The following is a 6000-nucleotide window of genomic DNA, read 5'->3' as shown; positions in this document are numbered from 1 at the left end:
AAAATGCGACAAATGAAAACGAAGCCAACAAAGACTTGGTATAAGGAAACGTGTCTAGCAAGATGCGCCAAATTTATCATACAGTGTGCGCCACTGTGAGAACTTTGGCACAATCTTCCGACCTGCTATAAATGTATGCTAAAAGGCAGATAAGTAAATCCGCGCCATTGTGTACATTTGTCGCGTGCCTTCCTGACAGTTATGAAACATGTGCCCTCATGTATGTGGACAGCTCAGTGGCGATGGATATTGCCTGGCGACAAGCTACCACGCCGGTGCTATACATGGTACGTGATGGTGGGTACTACTGCCAATATGAGGGAGCCGTGAGTGCGGCTGGCAGGGACCTGTATACACAGCTGCATAGAGAGAGAGGACGGACACAGCACATGCGTGCAGAGATGGTGCCGGGAGTGGTTAGAATGGGTGAGGTCGTCTACAGATGAGGGGCAGAAAGTGCTGAGTGCCAGGGAGAAGAAGGGAAGTGAACCAGACGACGCAGAGCTCGTCATGGCAGCTGCGGGTGAGTGGCGCAGGCAGGGGACAACATTCCGGAGAAGGGACGGACGCTGCCATCTGCGCTGGGCTGCGTGGGTATCAGCCAGGCTGCGGTAGTAGCTGACATTGGGCATTGCCCTCGCTGCATTTTCTGTATTTCTTCGTAATTGAGAACAACTTTACAATAAAAGTGAAAAGCTGGCTGGCTGCGGTGGGCATGAGGTGACGCTGGCAGCACGTTTTACTGGGGGTGAAGTTGGCAGCACGTCTTACTGGGGGTGAGTAACTCGTTCCATTTCTTCATGTGCTGTATATATAGGGGCAGGGGAAATAAATATTTGAGAAACTTTAGCTGTAAATGTGATGTATGGAGACAGGGCATAAAGTCTGATCATCTCCAGTACCCGCAGTACATCTGGATCTACTATGGGACATGGATACTAAATAATTACATTAATTTCTTCATAAATTCATCAGAATAAAACTTGCGTTTCTCATTATCATTTTACTGACTGCAGGGGATGGCAGAGAATACTGAACTTAAAAAAAAAAAACGCCACAAACCAACACGCTTTGTATGTAGGCGTTCTCATATTTTACTATAGACTTTGAAGGGTATGTAGACCTTTGAGGGCATTGTTTTAAAAAAATAAATAAAAAATAACTAGGTTAGTCAGTGTGTTTAGTGTAACTTTGTAATTAGTTTTTATAAAAAATTCCTTTTACTTTTGGAGATACAGCTGGTGTGTATTCTCTATACAGAACAGCGGAGACACGCAGGATCCACCTGTAATCGATGAACTTAGATGTGATCGTTTACAGATGGATCCTACGTGTCACACACACACAGGACCCGCCAACACTGAACCCGTCAGGTTCACGGGACTGACGGATTCAGTGTAGGGTATGTTCACACGCTCAGGAAAAAACTTCTGAAAATACGGAGCTGTTTTGAAGGGAAAACAGCTCCTGATTTTCAGCAGTATTTGTATCAACTTGCGTTTTTCACAGCGTTTTTTACGGCCGTTTTTGGAGCTGTTTTTCTATGGAGTCAATGAAATACGGCTCCAAAAACGTCCCAGGAAGTAACATGCACTTATTTTCGCAGGCGTCTTTTTTTCATGCCGTTTTTGGAAAACAAGGCGTAAAAAAAACGCCCTGTCGGAACGGAACGTCGTATTTCCCATTGAAATCAATGGGCAGATGTTTGTAGGCGTTCCTCTTCCGATTTTTCAGCCGTTTTTTGGGACGTTTACGAAAACTCTACGTGTGCACATACCCTTAGGGCTTATTTAGACGAACGTGTAATACGTCCGTGCAACGCACGTGAATTTCACGCGCCTCGCACGGACCTTTGTTAGTCTATGGGGCCATGCAGACTGTCCGTGAGTTTCACGCAGCGTGTGTCCGCTGCGTAAAACTCACGACATGTCCGATATTTGTGCGTTGTTCGCGCATCACGCACCCATTGAAGTCATGGGTGTGTGAAGATCACGCGCAGCACATGGAAGCACTTCCGTGGGACGCGCGTGATTCGCGCAACAGCAGTAAAAAGTATGAATGAAAACAGAAAAGCACCACGTGCTTTTCTGTTTACAAACATACAAACAGAGTGTCATAATGATGGCGGCTGCGCGAAAATAACGCAGCCACGCATCATACGCAGCTGACACACGGAGCTGTTAAGTACATTTTGCCGCGTTTTTTGCGTGCGCAAAAGGCACACGCTCGTGTAAATCCGCCCTTAGTGTAACTTCACATAGGTTACATTGGATTCGGTGCAGATTTTCAGTAAATTTGCTGCTGTGGGGAGAAGAAGTAATTAATTGATAAATAGACCATACTCACATACTCATCTCCCCTGGTGCTCCTATAGCAACGCGTCTCTACTCCTATTGGCTGGTCTCTGTTGAGCCGGCCCCTTGGGATGACATCTCATCCTATGTCACGCTGTAAGCTGTGATCGTTTGCAGCGGTCACAAGGGACAAATGGTCAAAAGCAGGGGGCCGGCAAAAAAGAGACTAGCCAATGGGAGCAGAGACGTGTCGCAACTGGAGCACCAAGGTTGATGAGTATGGTATTGTTTTTCATTTTAACCCCTTACTGACCACCCACTGTCTTTTGACGGTGGGTGGTGCAGGTCCCTAGTCTACAGTGACGTCTAATTTTGGCATCGCTGTATTAAAGGTGGCTCCAGCGAGCGCTCATGCTCTAAGCAGAAGCTGTTACTGACACCTCCTGTCCGTAACTGCGGCGAGTTTAAAAGAGGACTCCCCTCTTTGATTGCATGTCACTTTTTGAGGCAGATTTTGACCTTTTCCTGTGGACAATGCCAAAAATGCTTTAAACACTTCAAAAGCGTTTGGCAAATCTGTCTAAAAAAACAGCCCGTGTTTTTCTGCTTCATACAGACAGCGTGTGAACATACCCTTACAGCTGCAATTCCTGAAACTCCAGTGGTTCTACTGAACTTACATCACCATAGAACCCTAGTTCAGTACCGCAGAACTACTGAAGGTCCAGGTATTGCGGCCGTATTTCAGACGCTTAAAAGCGACAATTTTACGGTCTTCTTAAACCAGATCTAAAGATCTAGCTATACTGATCATAATAAAGTAACTTTTTTTTATGGGGTTAAAGACAAACATTATGATATTGTAATGTTCATCTTCAATCTCTGCGCTTGTGGCTCGTTTATATAGAGCTGGTCATAAACATAAGATAGTTGTTAGCCCACAACTATCACCACCGAGATTGAGTATATGAGCGGCTTTTAGATAAATGTCAAAATAATAAAAAACCTTTCATTACAATAATAACAATAGAAATGTTTCCATGGATAAAATAAAATCAGTAATTACTGATAATTGAGTCAGGATTTTCAACCAGCACCGAGAACTTTCCTGAGGACAGGGGAGTTTATGTTCATTTCAGCTCGGCAATAGGAGTGGGCTGGACAGCTCAAGCAGTAAGGCCTCGTTCGGACGTGGCAAATTTGCTGCAGAATTCCACAGCAGACTTTTTTTTCTCTGGTTTCTATAGCTGTTTAGTTAACTTCCTGCAGACCTTGTGGAAAACAACTGTGCGGAAAATAGCTTGCAGTGCGGAATTTAAAGAGGCCCTGTCACCACATTATAAGTGGCCTATATTGTTCATGATGTGATCGGCGATGTAATGTAGATCACAGCAGTGTTTTTTATTTAGAAAAACGATCATTTTTGACGTAGTTATGACCTATATTAGCTTTATGCTAATGAGTTTCTTAATGGACAATTGTGCGTGTTTTACTTTTTGACCAAGTGGGCGTTGTGGAGAGAAGTGTATTCGCTAACACAATCCCGACACTACAGCACAGCAAGCGTAATCTCGTTTGAAATGACAGTTTACAGCGTAATCTCGCGAGATTACGCTTGCTGTGCTGTAGTGTCGGGATTGTGTTAGCGAAGTGGTCAGGATTTTGAATACACATCACGTCCTGGCTGGAGGTAATGTATATTCATTGTCAGGACACTGCAGTAACGTTATAGTGTGTGTATGTGGCTGCACATAGCGATATAGCTATATCTTAGCTATACATTTTAATTACGCTAGCTTTTTTAGAAACATTTTTTTATGAAGTTGAAATTGCCAGAATATTTCTGTGTGTGAAGGAGGCCTATGGCTAGATTTTGCTGCGTTTTTATGCATTTTTTATGGCGTTTTTAATGCCATTTCTGTTGTTGCATTTTTAGTGCAGACGGATGTTACATTAAAGTCTATAGTGAAATATCAAATGCGCTACATACCACTGCGTTTTTGTTTCTGGCATTTTTGAGGCAATTTTGTGGTCAGTGGCGTTTTTTTTAAATGCAGCATGCTCTGTGTATGGAGTTTTTTTCATGTGTTTTTACCATAGACTTCTCTATAGGACTTCAAAAATGCCATAAAAAAGCCGGTTCAAAATGCCACCAAATGAAAATCGCCTTCAAAAATGGCATTGAAAACTTCTTAAAAAACGCATCTCACATTTAAATAACGCTGTTTTACGCGTTTTTAGAAGCGTTTTTGATGCAGTTTGAATTGCCTGAAAAATTCTGTGTGTGAAGGAGGCCTTACCTATAAACTGGTGGAACAATGCCTTTGTATGTCCAATATTTGTTTATCAAGCCATTCAAATCAATCTATCTCTTATATCAACAACCCTCTATAAATCCTTTGCATAAGCTATGGAGAATAGCATCATGGTACATTCACTGAGCTGTGTTTGCTTGGATTTTCATAGTATGCAAAAAATGTATTTTAAAAAGAATAGTAATCTTCTGGATTCTATTTGCAGTACAGTTCTCATATTTGCAATTCTGTGATTTATATTGCACAAAGTTTCACAAATAGATGTAGAAGGCTATTCACCTTGTGTGGAATATACTTTCCAGTAGTCATTCAGGACTTTGTCCCTTTTTTACTATGAGGAAGGGTGTGTCCCCGAAACGTAGCGTGATACACGACCTCTGTGAATGAGACATCAGAGTTCTCTGGTTGTGTGAAAAAATGTAAATATGAAGTTAAATAATTAAAAGGGGACAAAGTCCTGGATGACTACGAGTACTTTATTAGTCCTGGATGACTACGAGTACTTTATTAGTCCTGGATGACTACGAGTACTTTATCAGTCCTGGATGACTACGAGTACTTTATTAGTCCTGGATGAGAGTACTTTATTAGTCCTGGATGACTATGAGTACTTTATTAGTCCTGGATGACTACGAGTACTTTATTAGTCCTGGATGAGAGTACTTTATTAATCCTGGATGACTATGAGTACTTTATTAGTCCTGGATGACTACGAGTACTTTATTAGTCCTGGATGAGAGTACTTTATTAGTCCTGGATGACTATGAGTACTTTATTAGTCTTGGATGACTACGAGTACTTTATTAGTCCTGGATGAGAGTACTTTATTAGTCCTGGATGACTATGAGTACTTTATTAGTCCTGGATGACTACGAGTACTTTATTAGTCCTGGATGACTATGAGTACTTTATTAGTCTTGGATGACTATGAGTACTTTATTAGTCCTGGATGAGAGTACTTTATTAGTCCTGGATGACTATGAGTACTTTATTAGTCCTGAATGACTATGAGTACTTTATTAGTCCTGAATGACTATGAGTACTTTATTAGTTCTGGATGACTACGAGTACTTTATTAGTCCTGGGTGACGGTATTTTATTTCCTATTCCACACAAGGTAATATTCTTACATCTATTTGTCAAAGTTGTGGACTGCAGCAAAGGTGAAGCTCTATATCAAGCTAAATGTGCTAAAAAGCGGGGTGGCATACAGTTAGGTGCACCTTTTCTATTGATTGGAAACTTATATTGGACAGTACGTTATAATACACTTATAAAGCTATCAAAAATGTGAAATACTGCTACATTCCAGGTGCAATATACAGGTGAGGCCATGGATATATAGCCTGTGCAGCCTGTTCAAATGCACTGGGCTACAAGTGGGTTTTAAA

The 6000-nt window shown here is 41.8% G+C and overlaps 1 protein-coding gene across 2 annotated transcripts in view; it reads left to right on the top strand.

Annotated features, from left to right (window-relative positions):
- Positions 1-225: 225 nt before the first annotated feature.
- Positions 226-6000, top strand: part of LOC142657204 (beta-1,3-galactosyltransferase 2-like) — a 42846-nt gene continuing 37071 nt past the window's right edge. The window contains exon 1 of one of the 2 annotated variants that reach the window (XM_075832253.1): positions 226-287. The gene's annotated coding sequence lies outside the window, so the exon portion shown is untranslated. Of the gene's footprint in view, positions 288-449; positions 524-6000 lie in introns of those variants that run through there. The other variant, XM_075832252.1, reaches the window with a different exon arrangement.

This window comes from Rhinoderma darwinii, chromosome 7 (genome assembly GCF_050947455.1).
Source record: "Rhinoderma darwinii isolate aRhiDar2 chromosome 7, aRhiDar2.hap1, whole genome shotgun sequence".
NCBI classification, from domain to species: domain Eukaryota; kingdom Metazoa; phylum Chordata; class Amphibia; order Anura; family Rhinodermatidae; genus Rhinoderma; species Rhinoderma darwinii.
This window is presented reverse-complemented; position numbering and strand designations above follow the sequence as displayed.